At 43.5% G+C, this 22,761-nt stretch overlaps 1 long non-coding RNA gene across 1 annotated transcript in view; it reads left to right on the forward strand.

Annotated features, from left to right (window-relative positions):
* Positions 1-22,561, forward strand: part of LOC123863523 (uncharacterized) — a 62,854-nt gene extending 40,293 nt beyond the window's left edge. Inside the window, exon 6 of the long non-coding RNA XR_006795577.3 lies at positions 21,425-22,561. This is a non-coding gene — a long non-coding RNA (uncharacterized LOC123863523). The remainder of the gene's footprint in view (positions 1-21,424) is intronic.
* Positions 22,562-22,761: the final 200 nt, after the last annotated feature.

Consider the following 22,761-nt stretch of genomic DNA (forward strand, 5'->3'; position numbering starts at 1 on the left):
CCCGCGGAGCAGGGAGCCCGAAGCGGGGCTCGATCCCAGGACCCTGGGATCATGACCTGAGCCAAAGGCAGATGCTTAATGACTGAGCCACCCAGGTGCCCCAGCAAATGTGCTATTGAGGCTGCTGTTTACTCAAGGAGCTGGTAGGAGTCTAAGGAAAGCCAATTTCTCAGGTAGGAAGAAAGGGAGCCTACCATTAACCAGCAAGACATTGGAATGGAGAAAAGTCTGGTCCTTGTCTGCCATTGTTGGGTGACCTGGATTATGTCAGTTAACTTCTCTGAAACTCAGTTTCTTCATGTGTAGAAATGGATAGGGTTGGACTGTTTATCTGATCTGTAATGTCCCTTCCAACTCTAACAACTTATGATCCACAGGACAGCAGATTCTGATTTGTCTCTCTCAATGACTTCTCCCTTCATCACTCACCCATCCCAGAAAAGCACAGAAAAGAAGGTGACTTCATCAGTCACTGGGCAGATGTCAGAGAGTCCATTGGGATTCCATGACCTCTGTAGCTACTATAGAGATCGCGTCCAGTTGCAGCTAAAATCTGTTGCAGACAGGGTTTGTACCCAGTTTACCAAGCCTGCTGTCATAGCTGTTGCCTCTCACTTCCTCTCACTAAGGCAAACTACCATCTTATTTTGTTTTGTTTTCCCCGCATGTTTTGAGTTTGCTGCTTCCCAGCTCTTGTTATTAGAACAGACATAATTAATAACTCCTGGCACACAGAGCAGCCAGATTGGACAATCTGCCTTTTGCTTTCTCAAACTGTCTTCTGAGCAATCTGCAAGCCTGAATTTATAGCCTGGGCCCCATACAATGGATTGTTTTGTAATTCCCAGAAAGAATCAGGAATTCACCACATTGCCAGCTTGAAAAAATAATATTCTCTTTGTAGTTCACGGTGGAAGTTTCATCCAGACTCTTCCATTAAGAACTTGAAAGCAATATGTGGTCTCATCCTGACTTAAGCCCCTCTTGAGAAAACAAGTCTATGAACTTCTTTGGTACCATTCTAGAATTTTCCATTCTGGATCATTGAAAGTTGGTTCCTAAGGTCTAACCCACTCAACTTCTCTGGCAGCCTAGACCCATTTCTTTAGCAGAGATTAAAAACAAAGACACATCAATCTTGCCCTACTTTTCTAGTGATTGGAGAAAATTGTTAAGGACCTTATTAATGTCCTCTAATTTTACTCCTTGGCCTTTTCCAACTCAGGAAACACTCCAAAACATCAGAGATTTCTAATCCTGTCATTTGAGTCTCTTATTAATCTGTCCATGTTTGTTTAAATTGATAGAATTTAAATTGGACAAATGTGACTATTTAATAGTATTCACTGAACTACTACTTTTTTTTTCCTCAGTGCTATGGGAGCCACAAGTTTGAATAAAGTAAGATTTCTGCTGTCAAGTATCTTATATTTTATAATCATGATAATAATGATACAGGGTTGAGTTCTACTGAGTTATAACAGTAGTATAAACTTGTCTGTACTTTGAATCTCTTGGGGAGCTTAAGGAACTGTATCCCATCCTCCCAGAGATGAGATTCTGATTTAATTCTTTTGAGGTATATCCTGAGCTTTGAAAGTCTTAAAAGATTCCCAGGTGAGTCTAATGGGCAAACCGCATTCGAATGTCCCAGTTAAAGGATTGGGAAACACACACACACACACACACACACACACATTTTAATAGAGAAATTGAGAACGCTTTCATGGAAAAATTTAGAATAAAATTCTATCAAAGATGCAGTTTAACCATGAGGATTAATTTACTGGCTTTGGGGTTATACAAACTGGAATTTGAACCTCAACTCTGTCTTTTAGTGGCTGTACGTTTTTGGGTAAGTTACTTACCCTCTCTGAGGGACAGTCTGAGCAACAGCATACAGAATCTGGTGGAATGTAAGGCACATGAAAGATGTAGTGCCAGAGAAGGGGGGCAGTGGGTGGGGGGGCACAGTTTTTCCCGCCTAGAGAAGGTGGGGATTTACAAGAGGACAGTCTCAGAGGGGACAGAAAGGAAGTGGTGGGTAAAGTGGATGTTATATAGACTTCTCCTAATGTCCAAATATCTCTCCTCTCCATCTAGCCCCCCTTACCCTTAGACCTAGACCTGTTATGACCTAGAACGTAGATCAAGAGGCTATGGCTAAAGAGCTGGACTAGAGTGATCCTCTGAGCAACTGATTTTTCATGAGCAGAGTATATATAGTAGCCTCTTCGTCAGCTGCTTCCTACGCTCTCTGTTATCAGATTCTTAGACATTCCCAATGAGAACAAAGGAAATTATCAGAAAAAATTCATTCCAAATATATAATGAAAGATTGACAAAATTAGGAACTGAGAATGGAGAAGGCAGAGAAGAAAATACCTTTTCTCTGAATAAACCCGGATCTGCCCAAGTTAGCATTAACTGTTTTTTATAGTTCCATTGTAAGGTTTAGCGAAGTAACAAGTGGTTATTACGCTGAGAATGTCGGTCCCCCAAGTTCTGTCATGAGCCCCATGACAGGACTGAAAGGAAATGAGCCTAAACTTCCAAATGAAGAATGAGTTTTGTCGGAGTATACTGATGAATTTCAATGAGAACGTCACATGAATTGCCAGTGTTCAGATGAGGAAGCTGTAGACATTTTGAGAGTAGAATCAAGTTATAAAATGTAGGGGCTAGAAAGGGCTTTGGACCTCACCTCGCCCAGCCTTCTATGTGCGCAGACAAGGAGATGGGGACCCAGATCAGTAATGTGGTTCCTACCAGGTCACACAGTAAAATAACTGCTGAGGAGAGAAGGGAGATTAAGTCTTTTGTCTCCTAGGGCTCACTTACCTTAGGGGGAAAAATAATCTTTTTGGTTTTTCAATGAGGAAGGACTGGGCTTCTCTTGAGTGACAGGTTACGCCGCAAGTGCTGAACCTCGTCGCACACCTATGTCATGGCCGCAGGATTCCGTGTGCCTCTTGCAAATCAGCCTGATTTCTTGAGTACAACTTACTCTATCACCAGACTTTGTTGTCTCGTTTTCTTTGTCCTTTTTTTGCATTAATTTCACTTTGTTCTATTAGAGGTGTCCATACAAATTGTCTTAATTCCCTTGTGGAACAAGGTAGGGTAAAAAGGTAAGTAGCTTCGCCCACTTGGACCATGCTCTCAGCACAAATGAGAACTAGTATTTACTGATATCCACTACATGCTTATCTACAGTTCCTTCAATTCTCTCAACATCACCATGAAGTATGCACTATTATTATCTTTATTTGACCTGGAGAAACTGAGTCTCTTAGAATTGAAGAAATTGCCGGAATCTCACAACTGGCAGGTGGGAAGGATGAGGTTAAATCCAGGTCTGACTGACCCCAAAGCTTGTGTTCTTTCCCCTACATTGGGTGGCTCTCTGGAGATATTTATTGCCCTAGAGTGGGAAAGCTGCCCGCGGTCTGCTGAATGGCCTGAGTGTGCTGTTTTCCCACAATGCTTTGCTACTTTATTCTTTAGAAGTGCCTAATTATTTCACTCAGCAAGACCTCAAATCTTACTCCAAACAACTGGCTTCCAAAGAATTGGCTATTTTCCCTGCTTTTAATGTTGGGGAAAGAAACCCAACCAGCTATTTTTCTTTTTTACTCCATGACATTACAAGAACAAAAATAATCATATTAAGATGTCAAAAATAAATTTTAAATATGCAAATGTGGGAGAAAGACACCTCCTGTCTGGGAGAATCCACAAAACTTTAAATAGACTCATGTGTGTTCTTTGTATGAAATGCAGTGGCCACAATTCAAATTAAGATGTTAACAGGACATTAATGAATGAACTGGGGATGAACACAGGATTGTGAAATAAGTTCGCAAAGTCATTTAAGTGAGCAGCACACGGTGTGTGATTGGAAACGTGCACTGCGCTGTCCCTATTATCAGTGTTGGTTGGCCTCACAGAGACTGGCCTCCTTCTTGTCATTGTTTCTTCTCCTGAGTAGACCGGAGTAGCTTCTCTGAGTCCAAATCTGAGCCAGATTCTACAGGAGAGCAAAGGCACTAGTTCGTGCTCGTAAGGATCCCCAGTATGGTGGATGACTTTGACTTTGGGTGCAGCGGCAAAGCTCATACCCAAGGGATGATTAATCTTTCTTTCCAGGCAGGTAGTTTCAGGGCTGAATGCAGATCACTGCAAATCTGGACTGCTATAAAGGCATACAGTGATGGTGCTTGAGGGAACCTCATACATGCCCATCTAAACCTTCATCTCACACAAAGAGTTTCCAAGGAGGCCTGGGAAGAGGAAAGGGCTGGCCCAGGGCAATGCAGCTAATTCACGGTAATAGTCATGGCAATTTGTTAGGTACCAGACCCTGTGCCGCACGCTTCACATTTAACTTCTTATGTAACCCATGGCAATGCTCTGAAGTAGTGATGATCCCCATTTGGAGATGAGAATACTAAGGCACAGAGTTGGAAGTTGCTTGCCTGAGATCACACAGCTAGTGAGTTGTAGAGATGGGATTCGGAAGTCAATACCTTTGACTTCAAAGTCCATCTTCGTTTCGACCAGTGACAGCAGAGCTGGGACTGGCGTCCGGAGCCAAGTTCACTTCAGTGTAATGCTTCCTTTAGTATAGAGAACCTTTGAGTGTATTTGATGATTTATTTGATACATAATTTTCAGGGCGCCCGCTATGAGCAGATCTTGGGCTAGACCCTGACGATATAAAAAATTAATAAGCGCAGGTTCTTAACCTCCTGGATCTTAAAGCGTAATGGAGTGACTGACACCTGAAAAGCAAAATTACAGTAGAGTGCGGTCAGTGGTATTACAGAGATATAAACAAATGTGGTGGGAGATCAGGACAGAGCAAATAGTTCTGCCTGGAAGAAGTAAGTGGTGACCTCACAGAGATGGTGAAATGTGTGCTGGGTCATGAAATATGACTGAGTTTTCCAATCAGAGAAGGGAAGAAGTACATTCCAGAAAAGGGGAACAGCATGAGCAAAAGCCCCAAGTTGTGAAAGACATCAGTATGTTGGGGTAAGAAGTTCAGGGTGACGATGTAGGCTGAGAGGGCAGGAGATGAAGACTGGGATCAGACAGTGAAGGGTGTCACGTGCCCCCATTGAGGAATTTTGTCTCAATTCTACAGGTGGTGGATCATTAGGAGGGATTCCTAAGCAAGAGCATACCTTGGTGAGATTTGCTTTTGAAGAAGGCAACCCAAGGAGACATGGAGGACAGAGAGCAGATGTCGCTGTGGTCCTGCTGAAAGCTAAGGAAAGCTGGAGCATTGTGGATGGAGAGGCAGGGTGGAGAGGGGTTATCTGTTTCTGAAGTTAAGCTCCTAGGGCTTCATGACTGGCATGTGGAGGGTGAGGGAAGGAAGTGTGTGAGGATGACCCGGTGATTTCCAGCTTTAGAGACAGAGAGGATGCAAATGCTACTCACGGGGCTGAACACAAAGAACATGGACCAGCTTTAGTAATGCTAGGGTGAGAGGTGGGAGAAGTGAATTCTTTTTTGGACATGCTGCTTTAAGCTTTGGCAAAAATGCCCCACTGGAGATGTGGGGTGCATCTGGGAAGAAAAATGTAGTGGTTGAAGAGAAGTAGTGGAGATAGAGATTCAGGAGACCTCAGGATATCAGTGGTACCTAAAACTCTAGAACCAAATGAGGGTTCCCAAGGAGCTCTGTGGGGATAGGGGGATAGATGAAGACCCAAGGTAACCCGTGAGTATACTCTATCAGCCCTTCTCAGACCCTGAGTCCCATAGGCAGCCACGGTTACCTTCGGGCGGATTCTCACTGGTCACCTTGGCTTCCTTGAGTGGGATGTGGACAAACAGGTCATTCCATGCCTACTTCAGAGTCTCTATTAATTTACGATTTTTTCAAATTATTTTCTAAAATTATTAACCCAATAACTATTGGTTGAAAGCATAGTGTGGGGAAGGGGGGTTGGATGGAGTGATGAGTCAGATATAATCTCTGTCTTCAAGGAGTTTCTGTCTAATATTAAGGGAATCTAAATAGCAAATTAAATAGCGAGTGTGAAAGTGCTTAGCAGGGTGCAAAATTTAATAGGTGAGAAATTATTTTTGTTTAAAAAATGATATGCATAAGTATCTGAGAAAAGGGATAATGATGGTTCCCAGGAAGAGGAGATTTCTAGATTTAGCTGAAGGGATGAGGGAAGCTTCTTGGAAGAGGTAGAATCTAGGCAGGAAGCGTGAGTAGCATTTGAGAGGGCAGAGATGGTTGTTGGGGAGAGGGGTGCATTTCAGAAGGCGAGAACTTGTCTGAGAAGCAACTGTGTTTACAGGTGGATCCAACTGTTAAGAGAGACCCCTGGCAGTCGAGTGCCTCTTGCCCCAGAAGCAACAAAGTGCAAGAACTGAGATTCCCTTCAAGCACCAGACTGCCTGGGCTAGGTGACCATAAACTGAACTAGTTCCCAAAGAGGGTCAGATGGCTCTGGGTGTCCCTCCCTGCCCCCCAACCTGACTCATTGTGGGACCAAGCTGTTTCAGTGCTTCATTTCCCTTGGTCAAACCAGGATGATTTGAATGCACCTGCCTCTCTTCCGTCCCCCAATGCCTGGCGAGGGTAGCCGTTGTGAGGAGCAGGGAGCGCTTCCTAATTGTGGTCCTGTGGCCCAGGCCCCACGTGAAGGCTCTTGGCGGTCTCACTCAAATGAGGTGGGGGCCCGGCTGACTGCTCAGCCACCCCTGGAGGACGCCTTGGTTATTCCTTCTCCGTAGTCCCCTGGTCTGGTTTTGAAGTTGCAAATTTTAGAAGCTTGTTGCTGCTCTTCAACAAAAGGTGTCATCGGGAGGGCGGGGCGGGGGGGGGGCGGTGGTGGTGGAGCTCCACCCACCAGAGTTGGGCCAGGTCTAGGCAGCAGCTTGGCTCTCACTCTCCTGTCCCTACCAATTACCTCCTAACCCCTCCTCTCCACCAAATTAGATACATTGAAATGCAGAGCAAATGGCCTCATCAAAACAAAAGAAGAAAGACAGGAGAAAAAAAAAAAAAGCAAAAAAACAGGAAAAGCTATATTACCATGCACCTGGAAGGGTCAGTGTCCTCTCTCACAACGTGGATTTTTCTGGGAACGCCTGCTCCGTAGAGCAAAGGGCGCCTTGTTTACCTACAAGGGCACAAGAATTTGGCTTATCCATTTGGGGCTCTGCTCCCGCCAGCTACACCTGCCCAGCGGCCAAGAAACCACAGAACCCTGAGATGTGTTATTATGACACTGTCCCCAGGGACTGTGAGACAGTTGGGGTCAGTGTTTTAAGCACAGCAATTAGCGGTGTCGAGCTGTTTGAATTCTCTTGGTCTCCAGGGTAGATGAGGATGGTGATGATGGTGATGATGCTGCTGCTGATGATGATGATGGTGATAATACCATCAATAACTTCCTGTAGTAGTGAGTCATACTGCTACAAAGCACTTTCACATTTATTGACTCATTTTCTCTCAAGAACTCACTGGAGATCCCAGTCACCTTTATAATATCCCCAAAAGATAAACTACCACCTCTAGTAAAGTGGACTTAAGTATAGACTCATTATTTAGAGCTGCACATGATGAAACTTTTGAGATTTGCATTCCGGTCTTGCCCTTTCCAGCTGGGTGACCTTGGACAAATCACTTCACCCCTCCTAGCCTTAGCTTCTTCATATGTAAAATATGCTAATAACAACTGTCTCAGAGGGTTATTGTAGGGATTTAAATGACTTCATGTAAATAAAAAAGGACATTATAAACTCTAAAGCATTATGCAAATATTAATTACCATCTATACAGGGGTGAACTATTTGCAAAAATGAATGTAAATATAGTTTTGAGATGGCAGGTATGATGTGCCTGAAAGAGCACTTTAATTGGAATCAGAAGATATGTGTTCTATTTTGGCCCCTACACATCAGGTGGCAGCGAGGAGTGTGGCTTTCAGACCAGCAAACACAGCCATGCAAGTGATGCATTTACCAGTAAGAGAAACGGCTGCCACCATCCACCTGTCACCTTGTCACCTGTGGTAGGCTGAGGAATGGCTCCAAAGATGCTCATATCTTAATCCCAGAAACCAGTGAATATGTTGCCTTACATGGTAAAGAGACCCTGTAGATGTGATTAACGCTCTTGAGATGGAGAGATTATCTGGTTGCCACCACTGTAATCACAAAGGTCTTTATGAGAGGGAGGTGGGAGAATCAGAGCCAGAGAGATGGCTATGTGACAATGGAAGCAGAGATTGGAGTGATGCTCTTTGAAGAAGGGGAAGGGGCCACAAGTCAACACAAGTGGCCTCTGGAAGCTTAAAAAGGCAAGGAAACAAATTCTCCTTTAGAGCCCCCAGAAGAAACTCTCCCCACTGACACCTTGACTTTAAAGCTCAGAAAAACTAACTTTGGACTTCTGGTTTCTAGAACTGTCAGAGAATGGCTTTGTGTTGTGTTCAGTCATCCAGGTTTGTGATAATTTATTACGGCAGCAACAGGAAACGCATACACCACCTCTACCTTGAGCTCCCCAGTCTTGTGTATTCCTCAGTCTATTTTCTTCCTCCTAACTTGTATGTAACTTTTCTAGAGGCTAGTGGTTTGTGCCCAAGTCTCCCTCCACCTGCTCCCCTTTTTTTGCTGGCCAGCATGGAGCTCATGCATTACGAGGATTTATAACTGATGAACTTATTAGCTCCATGCCTTGAGTTGGCCAGAGGTCTTCCTGGAGCACTACAGCTCAGGAAATGCAGCTTGATTTTGGATGAATGGCTTAAACCCCCAGACTTTCTATTTTCTCATCTGTTGTTGGGTAAAATTTCTTTCCATGTGTACCTCACAGAGTGATTGGGACACTCAAGAGAAATGATAGCAATGAAGGCTCTTTGCCACCTATAAAATGCTCTGCAAGTGTGAACTCCTGTTAACCATCCCCAGTATTATTTTAGAAACATAGACTTTTCCAGCTTAATCTCTTCTTCACTCAACATGTGTATGTGGCAAGTGACAAATACTAACTGTAGACAAGGGGAAAAAGTTTTCTTATCAAGAATACCCAGTTGGGCATCGGAGTTTGGATATTTGGACTATCCATGAACTTGCAGTTTCAATATGGACCTAAAAATATTTTTAAAAACAGATGTTGTGAGGACATTAAATAATTGTTCAGTAATATCGTCCATTTGGAGATAGTGAAGTGGGGCAAATTTCACTTGCCTTTCTCTTTGTGGAACTAAAAATAGAAATGACACTTTACTAATCAGTAGCAGGGTCATCTGAACACAGGGGCTTTTAAAACATCGTTCGGCCACAAGATTGCCGAGAGCAGAGGAGCTCTGCATTACTGCAAACCCATGCTTGCAGCATCTTACCACTGAAAAATGGAAACCCCCACTAGTTACAGGCTCTTTCTCATACATTAAAACCACAATTTACCTAAAACTCGCCCTCGACCCTCAGCATGGTTTATGCACCATGACCTCACTAACCTTCTCTGACTTGATTAAGATCAGAAAAAAATCAAGCAACCGTCGGGTAAATTTGGTCAGAAGAGCAGAGAATATTAGAATGCAAAGGGAAGGAGTTGGTGAAAAGGAAATAACATTTGTCACCCACTTAGTTTAAAATGTAAGATTACACTTTTCCGTACATGCTGTCCAATTTAATTCTCACTACAACCTTGTTATATAGCTGTTTTTCCCATTTTCCAGATGTGGAAGCTGGGGCTCAGCATGATGAACATCACAGCAGAACGTGGTAGAGTTGGCTTTCCAGACCACTTCTCATTCATCCCTCTACAAAGGAAGGAAAGTGAGAGGAATTGATTGCCCAGAAGTCATACATTTGCTTAGTGTACCTACAACTTCTACAGTTTAGGTTCATTTAATGATTGGTCTTGACTCTCCCCATTAAAGCTACTCCAGAGCTCTCTAAGTCCCCAGAGAACTGAGTAGCACTCCAGGGCCTTCTTCCTTGGACCCTTGATTTGGCACTTCTCAGGTGTATTACCTGGGGTTCTGAGTATATTGGGACCCATGGCTTTCCCCTGGGAGGCTGGAATTCCCTCCTTGACTCTTTTTTTTTTTTTTAAGATTTTATTTATTTATTAGAGAGCAAGCGAGAGAGAAACAGCGTGAGAGGGGAGAGGGTCAGAGGGAGAAGCAGGCTCCCCGCTGAGCCGGGAGCCTGATGTGGGACTCGATCCTAGGACCATGGGATCATAACCTGAGCCGAAGGCAGTCACTTAACCAACTGAGCCACCCAGGCGCCCCGAAATACCTTGTTTCTATTTGAGAGCGAGAGAATGAGAGACAGAGAGCATGAGAGGGGAGAGGGTCAGAGGGAGAAGCAGGCTCCCCGCTGAGCCGGGAGCCCGATGCGGGACTCGATCCCAGGACCCTGGGATCATGACCTGAGCCGAAGGCAGTCGCTTAACCAACTGAGCCACCCAGGCGCCCCTCCCTCCTTGACTCTTAGCCAGGTCCTGCTTTATGATGACCAGCACCCACGGGAAGTGGTGAACAGAGCTTCCCTGTGCCCAGTGCAAGGAGTAAAACAAGTATTGACTTTGAAGCTACAATACTAGAGGTTAAGACCCACTGGAGATTAAGACCACAGGCTTCACTTGATCTTACTATACAATCGTAGGCAAGCCAGGACTAGATAACTTTCAGGGCTGGATTTCTCATTTCCAGGAGATCTGTTTAATGGGGTTGATTTAAATCCTAAATATGTGAAGTTAATGAAGGAAGCTCCAAATGCATTTGGGCTTTGACTGTCTGAAATTTAAACTCTTGTTCACTGGTGGAGATTTCAAAGCAATCCTTCCCTCTTTCCCAAGAGGGTGCATCTCATGTTCCTTTGCGAGTGATGATTCAAGGGAGCACTATAAAGCTGTGAGACTGAGTCTATACCAAATTCGGAGAGCTGAAGATGAAGAGATGGTTGGTTAGGGGCAGCAGGCAAAATGGAACAGAATCTTAGGGAATCTTAGGGAAACAAGAGAGGATACAAGTGGAGAAGAAACTAAAGCATGATACTTCATGAGATTGTGCAGACCAGGGCCAGGTTCTGGAACACGGATGATCTAGATTCTGCTTCCAACTGGACCAGCTGCTCCTGGGACCTGTGTAAGTCATCAACCTCTCTGAGTATCATTTCCCTTAACTGGGCCAGAGGGATAATGACATCCTCCCAGCAACCTCACAAAGTTGTTGTAAAGATTAGAATGAGACAGTGTATGTGATCTTCTCAGGAAAATGTAGAGTGTTGTAGAATGTAATAAACATCATTATCTGTGAAGCCCTCATGGGCAACAATTCTTACTCCCCTTTTCCTATTGAGGGAAGCCAGGTCTGAGATGTCATGAGATGTCCTAAGAGCATTCATGTGGTAGGTGATGGAGCCAAGATGCATTACTATTAACAAAGAGCAGATGAAAGGAGCATGACTGAGTGTCTTCCCTGATACTAATAATGCCCTGGCATGTGTCTAGGCTGCTGTAATCAGACTGGGCAGCGGGATGGAGAAAAGAGTAAGTTCCAGTTGCTTGGGCTGCAAACAAAACTCCCTAGGACATAGTGGTTTAAACTGTGGGTTAGGAGTTTAAGAAGGCTGGGCTGAGCCTCTCTGGCTCAGTGGCCCAGTTGCAGTGGTTGCAGACAATAGCTGGAGCTGGAAGAGCTGGGGAAGGGGTACTGGAGCAGTTGGGAGCAAGCCAGGCATCTCTCAGGACTCCTTCCTCTCATCCCCCTTTGGGTTTCCTCACAGCATGGCAGCCTCAGCGCAGCTGGACTGCTCCCTTGGCAGCTCAGGACTCCAGGTGAGCAAAGAGGAATCGGCTTCATCACTTTTTATGATGTGGCTTCAGAAATCATACAGCATCACTTACACAGTATTGAAATGTTTACAAGCGAGTCACGACCCCACCCAGATTCAAAAGGAGATTCAGACCCCACAATGTGATGGGAGGAGTGACAGGTTTCTGGAAGAGTGCGTGGTATGGAATAGATTGTTGCAGCCATCTTCAAAAAAATGCAGTCTGCCAAAGAAAGGAAGACTGCAACACTGTCGGAGGGAAGATGAAAGCTCTCAAGCCCTGGGAAGGGGCAGGTATTCCTGCAGCAAGGCTGCTCATTAAAAAGCACAGTCTCTGGTTGACACACAAGTCCCTTGTGAAGACAGGCTGAAAGAATACCAGCAAAGTTCTACCACTTGGGGTATATTAGGGACGTCCTGAAATTATATCTGGGCAGACCGATCAGTTTGGTAAAAAGCTAACAGAGAAGATGTTTATGGAAGCAAAAAGAAAACGCTTTACAAATTGCCAGATTATATCTCATAGACTCATCTTCTTGTTTGAAAACTTTTACAAGCTTAGGTTTTCTATATGGCTTAGTTATCTTGGAACATCTTGGAACATATCTATCTTCCACCTGGCTTAGCTGAACATTGGTAGATTCTGGATAAAAACCAAATGATCCCTCCATTAAGGTATTTCTAAAAAAGAAATATTAATTTATCTATCAGGTTGCTCTTTATTTTATTTATTTTTAACTGATATTCACCTTGCATAAAGTACTAGGATATCTCCTGGGACCAAAAAAACATGAGGAGACACCCTGCCCTCAATACCAAAGAACCGCTAATTCAGTAGAAAGGGGGTGAGTGAGAGAAGGGGAAGCCAAATGTGGCCTGGGAATGGACCAGGGTTGAAGGTACTGTGTGAGAGATTATGTTTAAATGACCTGGTTTAAACCCTGCCCCAAGTATATGGTTATTGGTGAAAGTCTTTCCCCGGTCTTCCTAGGAATTAAAAGAAACGGTGTGTGTGAAGTACTTGGCCTGTGGTGGGCACTCAGAAGAGTACACTATTGTTGTTATTAGGTTGTGTTTTATTGTAATTTAATACCAACATTAAAGTATGAATAATGATTTCCTGTTTATGAATCACTTTGATATTTTTCAACTCATTTAATTATCCTAACAGTCCTGTAATTTTGGCAATATAGCTGTGACCCCTTCAATTTTACAGATTAGGACATTGCTATCCAAGGAGCTCAAGTGACTCAGCTGGGGTATCTTAGCCCATAAGTGGCAGAGCTGAGATTTGGAACCAGGTTAGCAGCCCAAAGCTACCCCTTTCCACCCCACTGTGTGGTTTCCTAAATTCCCATGTGACCTCGCACAAGCATCCCGTGTCCTGTCCCGTGTCGGCCTGGCCTTCAATTTCTACATCTGCTGTGATGTGAGAAAAATTAAATCATGCTAAGGTTCCATCCAGGTTCCAGTGTCTCTGATTAAAAGCGCATGTTCAGGGACGGACCCTGCTTGCTGCTGAGCTCCCTGTGCATATTGGAGCCCAGGCTCAGAGGGGCTGGAGCCTGGAGCTGCGCCCAAATCACAGGCCTGGCTTGGCGTTCATCACTGTATCTGACTGCCAAAAGGACAGAATTCTCTAGAGGCCCCAAGTCCAATCTGGCTAACTTCTGATGGCCTTAAGTTATCCTCTGACCTCAAACTTCTGGTTATCTGAAGCCTATTTTTTAAAAAAAAGACTTAGGAAGAGGCATGATATCTCTCTGGAGACCTGCTTCCTTTCTTACTTTCATTGTGTCCCTCCAACAACAGGAACTGGGGTCGGGGAGACAGGCAATCTATATGTAATTTTTGCCTCTGCCACTGCCTTTCTTAAGACCTTGAGCAAGTCACATCAAAAACAGGATCATCAATTAGAGTTCTCCTGGCTTGAGGGTTTGCAAAGCCATGTGGCTTCCTCTTGAGGAAGAAGTGGGAGCCCTGGGTTTTATGTGTCTTTAAGATAAGAAACCTATTGGATTTTCTAGTAATCATGTCCGATATTCAGAGCTGGCCCACTTCAATTGCCCTTTTTAAAACAGTTTTTCTGCTGTATGGCAAAGGAGATAGGTGAGGAAAATGCTTTCTGTTTCCTGCCCCAAGAGAAGTTGTAAGTCTCAAAAGTAATGAAAGGTTTAAAGTAGGATTCTTTTTCCTTCTGCCTACCTCCTTCCCCATTTCTTGATGGGATTGGAAGTGACTCAGAGTCACTAAGAAAGAAGTCTCTGAGCCAAGCTGGCTGAAGTTTTTCCACACCCCTTGGCCCCAGTGTTGCTTCTTCTGGGTCAAGCGCCTTGGTCTGGTTCTTGCTCCTCATCTGGCTTCAGAGACTCAGGCAGGAGCTCTACCTGCCCCAGAAGGGCTTTCACGCTCACAGGCCCGGGGTGCTGGGGGTCTGCATAAGCAGAGTCTGAGGGGCACCTCTTCTGAAGCCTCTCTGCCCCCAAAGTTAAGGAGTTTGGTTTTGGTTTCATTTTACTGAAAGGGAGGAAAGAACAGCAAGGATTTGATCCTTGCTCCACTTCTAGGGTGAAGAAGACTCAGACCCCTTTCCTGCAGCCCTCTGCACGTGGTCAGCGGTCTCAAGGGGATAGAGAAGAGGGCAATTGCAACAGCCCTGGGACAGGAATTGCACAATTCCCCTCAAGGCCACAGGGCAGCTTGGAACAGAGGATTCCAGCTACATAGGGCAGTAGATAAAATGCTGGCCTGGGCTGTGGTCACCACTGGGCCACCAACACACTGTGTGACCTTAAGCAAGTTACAGATCCTCCATAAGCCTCCTTTTCTTCACCTGTCAGACTAGGAAATGGGATGTTCTGTAGACTAGAATAAAGTATCAGATTTGAAAAGTACGTTTGGTATTATCTAACCCAAACTGTTTGTTTCATATCCTTGGAAACTGAGGCTGGAGAGGGGCAGTGACTTGAAAGTTACATGGCAGGTAAATAACAGGGTCGTTTCTAGAAGACCCCTCCCTCATGAGGCAGTGCAACTTCCTCTTGTGGATGATCTCCAAGGCTCTCTCAGCCTTGATTGATTTATATGGATGTGAGTGCCATCCCTCAAGCCTGTAAATGTAGAGAGTCGGCAACTCTTGAGTTGTGACAATTTGTTACAGCTCGTGGGTGTTTTCTAAGATCTCCTTTGTTCTATTGTCCCTAGAACTGGCCCCACAGGCCACTGCAAGGAACTATGGTCGATGGGCTTATTTCTGCATCACAGTTGCTGAATTTAGTGTCTTGTACATGTCCTATACAGGTCACATTTTAACTGTTAGAAGCTGATAAACATGACACAACCTCCTTCCTCAGTTTATTAGATGGATGGTTGAAATTCATGATCTCTAACAGGGAGCAAATGTGGGGCCTCAGGCCAAGGTCCTTTGATGTCAGAATTTCAGGTACTGACTGCCACCAAAAGATTATTAGAGTGCTCTCCTATATTGAGCTCTTAGTGGACAAATATAAACGTAAGCATTCCTTTGATTTGTACACAACGTTACAGTTTCCAAAACATTTTCACATCCGTCATCCTATTTGATACGCACTCCAAACCTTGGAGTTCCTCAGGGAGATATTCCTAATGAGAAGCCTTAGTGCAGAAAAACTGAGTGCTGACCTCATGCTGCTAGACCAGGCATAAGACACAAGACTGGTATCAGCCACCATTTTCTGAGCACATGCTTTATGCTAGGTATTTTCTGTAAATCATCTCATTCAGACCTCAGAAAAATCTTTGATGCAGTTTCTACTGCTACTTTGAAGACTACCCCCAAAAAGGAGTAGCAGAAAACAACCATTTTATTATGAGCATGGGTTCTATGGGTCAGAAATTCAGAAAGGTCACAAAAGGGACAGCTCATTTCTGTCCCATGATGTCTGGGACCTCTGTTGGAAGATGCAAAGGCTCGGGGCTCACCAGCTCTGCGTTGGACTCATCTGGAGGCATATAAATCATATGTCGGCAGTTGCCACTATCTGCCTACTGGGATGGGAGCACCTGTATGTGGCCTGTCTCTGTGGCCTGGGCTTCCTCATAGCGTGGTGGTCTCAGGGTACATGAATGTTTGGTGCTCGAAAAGCAACTGTTCCAGAAAACAAAACAAAACAAAACAAAACAAAACAAAAGGTGGAAGGAAGTTGGGCCACCTTTTGTGACCTTGCCCTGAATTCACATTGCATTCCTTTACTCTGTTGGTGATAAGTAAGTCATTGACCCACCCATATTCTAGGGGAAGGAAGGTAGGTCCCACTTTTTGTGGGAAGAGAGCTCAGGTGGGATGGCAGATGTTGAGGTGCCACACTCCTAAAAGAATTTAAGAATGAGGAAATCAAAGTTCAGGGATATTGAGAGACTTGTTCAAAGTCACAAAGCTTCTACAGGAGAGTAGCTTCTCACCCAGGGGTTAGGATTTGAAAATCAGCGTGTGAGGTAAACATTGCTCATAGTCAATAGCCTTGGAAGTCCTTGAATTTGTCAGCAAAATACAAAACATGTAGTTTTACACAAGCAACAGATTCTCGTGTGTCATCTCATGCTCACTGGGGTACATTGCAAACTTAATGAAATGATGGGCACAGTCATTTGCACTATTTAAATTGTTCTCTTGTTTTTCGGAGTGTAAAGGTTTAAAGTTCTGTAGGTTCGATGCATTTTATTATTTTTTTCATAGCATTTTTTATTATGTTCAGTTAGCCAACATATAGTACATCTTTAGTTTTTGATGTAGTGTTCAATGACTCATTAGTTGCATATAACACCCAGTGCTCATCATAACACGTGATCGATGCATTTTAAAGAGTAGATCCAGAATGACTCAAGTTAGTCTGACTCCAAAGCCCAAGCTCTTTCCATAATGGTGTCTAGAAACCACCTCTGAGAGACTGGGAAAGAGATCAGAGTTTCAGGCCCTACGGACACAGGTGGGGGGGCACCAGAATGAGGCCTCAGTTGCAACCTGGATGTGATTTGCAGGCTCTGTCACTGGCTTAACTCTGAATGTCTACACTTTGTCCATGATAAGGCTGCTGTTATTCCTGAGCACGTGGATAGTCATACCCTTTCTACCCACTGCCCCTTCTCTCTAGATCTGCACAGAATAGGAGGAAGGGACACTGAGATCTGAAAATGAGTGGAATATCAACAGATGAGGGTAAGGGTATTGCAGGTAGACTGAACAGCATGAGCAAAGGCATGGTGGTATGAAGCTGCAGGAAATATTCAGGGACTGGTGAGTATTGCAGTGCTATATTACCGGGGAAAAATCACTGAGGTCCTACAAGACCCAGCCAAAGCCTTGATTCCGGAGGTAGTGATGTAGGAAAAGAACTCTGCTCAGCTTAGCAATTGAGCAGTGACTCTCTGGAGGCAATATGCAGAACAGTAAGGGGGGGTGGGGCTTAAGCGAGGAGAAGGTTAAGGTACTATGGCTTTGGAGAAGCAAATGCCTGCCTCTGGCTAATGTCAGGGTGTCTGAGCGTGGAAATGTAGGGCCTTTGCCCATGATCTTTAAAGCAGTTTTGGTACTTATATTTAAGGAACTAGGCAGTCCTCCAGGGCTAATGGAACAAATGGCCACTAAAATGCATGATTCAGACAGCAGTCCTGCTCAAAGAAATCACCTCCAGGGCCTCAGCACCTGAAGTCTCCCATTTGAAATATTTCTTTTCGATCTCAGGGACTTAGTACTGGGTTAATCACAATCCCTGTTTCACGTATGATACTATTGTATTTATTTGCGTAGTTAATCCAATGTAACAAGCATTCGAAAATGTCCCTTCAGTGTGGAAAGTAGGACTTTGACAGTCACTTGACCACATCTGCCTCTGTGGTCTGCCCTGTCCCACCCCTGAGACCCCCACCCAAAATAGCCATCATCATGAATCTTGCGTTCATCATTCCTTTCCTTTCTTTTTTAAATCATTTTATCTCATCTGTAGGTAATCCTTTAAAAGTATATTTTATTAGTGTTGTTCTTAATATTATAAAAAAGACATAATGCACAAATAGTTTTGATATTTTTACTTTCTAATTAATATTATATTGGAAAGACTTGTCCATATTGTTGCTTGTTGGTTTTTATTTAATTTGACTACACCATAACCTATTCATCAGCTCCTGTGTTGATGGGATTTCATTTGTTTGCTACTGTGAACCTCAGTGCTATGAGCATTAATATCTGTATGTTCTGGCATACAGCATGCCAAGCCCTCTTCTAAGCACAGTGCTAGGAGAATTGCTGGGTTTGGGGGTCCATGAAGTTCAATTTTACGAGACAAGATCAAACTGTGTTTCTAAGCGGTTTTACAAATTTCCAGTTCCAGCCATAACTACCCTTCTCACCAAAAACAAATATGAAAGTTGGCCCAGGGGCGCCTGGGTGGCTCAGTTGGTTAAGCATCTGCCTTCAGATCAGCCTTGAGTCCTGGGATCGAGTCCCCTCGTCGGCCTCCTTGCTCAGCGGGGAGCCTGCTTCTCCCTCTCCCACTCCCCCTGCTTGTGTTCTCTCTCTCTCTCTGTGTCAAATAAATAAATAAAATCTTAAAAAAAAAGAAAGTTAGTCCAAAAAAATCACATTATTTGAAAACAAGGCTAATTTTATTTCCTCTTTTCATTTCTTCCCCCTCCAATTTCTTTTCTTACTGTGCTAACCATGTTTAGCTGATCTGGTGAATTATGTTTATGGATTTTCTAATTGGAAAGCTATCCTCATATACCTGGGAAAAAGGTCATTGTGGTATATGATAATTTTAATGAACTATTGGATTTGATTTCCTAAAAATTTCTTTGGAATTTTTACATCCATAACCATAAGTGGCGGAGCTATGTAATTATCCTTTCTTGCAGACCTTGGCTAGTTTTAGCATAAAGGTTGTGGTCTTCATATTGTCTGATAATATTACATTGACACCAACTTCATTTTGTTCTACTTGCCTGATTAATCATTTTCATCCTTTGTTTTCATCTTGGGCATGTATGTTGTATTAGAATGTGTCTAGGAAATACCTGGATTTGGGTTTTTATTTGGCAAGTTAGCTCATCTTCATATATAGTAGTTAGGGATGCCTGGCTCAGTCATTTAAGCATCTGCCTTCCTCTCAAGTCATGATCCCAGGGTCCTGGGATCGCCCTCATCAGGCTCCCTGCTCAGCAGGGAGTCTGCTTCTCCCTCTGCCTGCCACTCCCCCTGCTTCTGCTCTATCTCTCTCTCTCACACACACAAACAAATAAAGTCTTAAAAAAAATAGTGGTTATCCATATATTAGGACTTTCTTCTACTTTATTAGTTTATTCTTTTAATTTGTCCCTTTTTTCTATGCTCTTTATCCCTTTGGTTATTGTTTTAAAGTTGTCTGTGTTCTCTCTGCTATAAGACAAGAACATTAATATGCTCTTAATATTAATAATTAATTAATATGTCCTTTGGCCTCCCCTTACTTCACCGTCCTGAGTTCACCTTAACTTCAAATTCTGATTTTTTGTGGATATGCTTTTGCTTTCTCTTTTCTTTGGTTCTAGTTATTTTTAAGACAATCACAAACTTTACAAAAATACTTACTTTACATATTTCTTCCATTATCCCTTAGATTTTTTTCTACCTATACAAGCGCATCATTAAAACTGTTTTATATGGGGGCGCCTGGGTGGCTCAGTTGTTAAGCGTCTGCCTTGGGCTCAGGTCATGATCCCAGGGTCCTGGGATCGAGCCCCGCATCGGGCTCCCTGCTCGGCGGGAAGCCTGCTTCTCCCTTTCCCACTCCCCCGCTTGTGTTCCTGTTCTCGCTAACTCTCTCTGTCAGATAAGTAAATAAAATCTTAAAAGAAAAAACAAAAACAAACCTGTTTTATATGTGGGTTTTTGTGTGGCAAACATTCTGAGACTCTGTATGTCTTAGATTATTTTTATCATGTCTTCATATTGGAATGAAGGTTTAGCTGGATATGAAACGGTGAACTTTCCAAATTTTGAAGACTTCATTGCTTTCTTGTATTATTCTGTTGTAAGTGATCTGCTTTCTCTCTTTCTTTTGGGAAATTTTTACAATTTTACCTTATCTCTGATATTCTTAAATTTCAACATAATTTCTGTCTAGGAGTACAATTTTCCTTATGTCTCCTCTTTTGCTGTCTGTGCTTCCTTTCAATCTGAGTCTTTTATCTTTCATTAATACAGGGGAGATTATCTCCATTATTCCTTCAATTTTTTCCTCCTCTCCCTTTGTATCTTTTTTTTTTTTTCTTTCTGGGACTACTTTTGCATTTTATACCTTAACTTTTATATTTTCTATTTTTAAAATAATTTTCTGCTGGGAGAATTCCTCATCTGATCTCCCAGTTCACAAATTCATTCTTCAGGCAAATCCATTCTGCTAAGTACCATCTATTGTATTCATTATCTCAACTATTATATTTTCATACTTAACATTTCTACTCGATTCTTTTTGTGGCTTCTTGTTTTCATTATATATTGCGAATATCATTCTTTATTTTTTTTAAATATAAAAAAGTTAAACAAATTCTTAAAAATACAGGCCAATTCCGGATTTGTCAGATCTAATACCTTTGCTTCTTTTGGAATCTGTAACTTGGTTTGTGGCTTTTCTTTGGAAATATGAGCACTCCTCTTTTCACTCTTGAACTTCCATTTCCTGGGGTTATGGGCTACTCTGTCCAGCAGCACTGATGGTGGAAGGGCAGAAGGCCAGACTCCCATCTGTGTTGACATCTATGTGTTCAAAGTGGGGGATGAACCTGGAATGGCAGGTTCTAATCACTCCTCACCCCACCAAACAGCTTCTCAGATGTACTCTTGACTTTAGGAAGAACTGGTTTCTAGAAGAGGAGATTATAATCCATCAGCCCTGGGGGTTTGGAAGGAGCGAGAAGTCACCACCTGAGACCGGTCAATCTGCATGTGTCTTTCTCACCACTCGGGCACAGCCCTGCTCTCACACCTGAGGAGCACTTGCTCAAGAGGCCTGAGCTCCAGCCCTGTCCGTCCCAAGGCAATGGGAGTGGGCACCAGGGCCAGGAGATGAAGACCCTAAGAAGCAACAGCTCCCCTGTGGTTTTATCCTGCTGCAGGAGCCCAGATACCCTCTGCCCTGGGTTGGGACCATTCCAGATACTCTATAAGTGCCAGATAAAAACTGCTTCTGTCTCTCCAGGGGGTTCTCTCAGCTTTCTCTGCAACTTAATGCTTTTCCTCTATAGTTCCCCAGAGTTGATCTCGAGGGAAGGAAGCAGTAGGTCAGGCTAGTCCAGCATCTTCTTTTAAAAAAAATTTTTAAGATTTTATTTATTTATTTGACAGAGAGAGAGAGAGAGAGCATAAGCAGGGGAGCAGCAGAGGGAGAGGGAGAAGCAGGCTCCCCGCTGAGCAGGGAGCCTGACATGGGGCTTGATCCCAGGACCCTGGGATCATGATGACCTGAGCCACAGGCAGATGCTTAACCAACTGAGCCATCCAGGCGCCCAGTCCAGCATCTTCTTAAAAACTCATTGACTTTCTTCTCACAGATGACACACTGTCCTTCCCGTTCTGCCTTCCTTTCAGACCTAGATCTCCTGGAGGCAGCAGCCCGTCAAGCATGGTGTGAGTGGAGCAGAAGAGGGGCAGCGCACAGGGGGAATGGAAGGAGCATGGAGCCCAAGTCAGGGCTGGGCTCGTGTCCTCTTTCCGTCCTTGACTTGCTGTGTAGCCCTAGACAAGTCACTTCGCTTCTCTGAGCTTCAGTGTCCTCTTCTGAAAAGTGAAGTTAACAAGAACACTGACCTCACCGGGGCAAATGAAAAACTGGATGTGAAAGGGCTTTGTAAATGGCAACGTGAGGCGATTTCATTGATCATCTGAAGGCGGGGAATTACCTGAAGGCAGGGAGGGGAGTCCTAGGCTGGGTGAAAATTTGCTTTGCCAATCTCAACATTGTACTAAGTGTTGGCCCTGCGAAAAAAGCCTGATACAACTGGACATTCTCTTATTATAGAAAATGACAAACCTGTGTTTGATCCCAGAGTTGTCACATTCCTCCAGGAGTGCAGACTTTTATGGGCCCCTGGAAGCTCTGCCCGGACTATTTCTGAGGACAGGGACATTGTGCCTTATTGGCAAGGCCTATTAAACCAAGGCCACTTGTGGTCATTGAAGAATCTAGGTCTGCCTTTGCAATGGTGGGAAAGAGTTGTCAGGTCCTGTCCTCTGATGTTTGTGGATTTGGTTACACTGTTCTGCTAAGCTTGGTGCCTTCTGCTTCCTTGTTTGCTGAGGGTCTTTTTCTAGTCTAGTTAGGGGGACTGAGAAGTGGGAGAAGAGAATGGAGCAGGTCTGAATCAAAGACAAGTAGCAGAGGTAGGAATGAGTAAGAATAATATGTTCTCTCTGGGAATTTGTACAAGGGCAAGGCTAATGAGACTTTGTTTTCAATTACTTAAAATGTAGTCTGTCATTGAAAAGATGATGTAATGGCTTTAAGACAGAAAACAAGCCAGAGTCTAACACCACATTCAGCTACTTGTATTTTTGCACATCCTTGCCTATTTCTGTTGTCATCATCATGCATGCATAATGCACATTTCATTTTATGGCCTGATTTTTTTCACTTAACATTAGATAATAAGCATTTTCCTTTTGAAGTCTGCATTTTAGTGAATAGACAATCTAATTTTGGATACTGTATGATAATAAAATTATCCTCCTACTTTGTGATATTCACATTGTCTTCAAATTTTTTGTTGTTTATTTGCTTTTTTTTTTTTTTTTTTTTGCTATACTAGTGAACTGTCATGGGCATCCTTGTGCATTTTGCATATTTTGTTTATTGTTGTTGTTGAATTGTTACCTTTGCATGAATTCTAAAATTCCTATGAGTGGTACGACTGGGGAAATTCACCCAG

Source organism: Mirounga angustirostris, unplaced genomic scaffold (genome assembly GCF_029215605.1).
Source record: "Mirounga angustirostris isolate CCGP_5_RB_7025 unplaced genomic scaffold, mMirAng1.0.hap1 SCAF_1, whole genome shotgun sequence".
Classification (NCBI taxonomy): Eukaryota; Metazoa; Chordata; class Mammalia; order Carnivora; family Phocidae; genus Mirounga; species Mirounga angustirostris.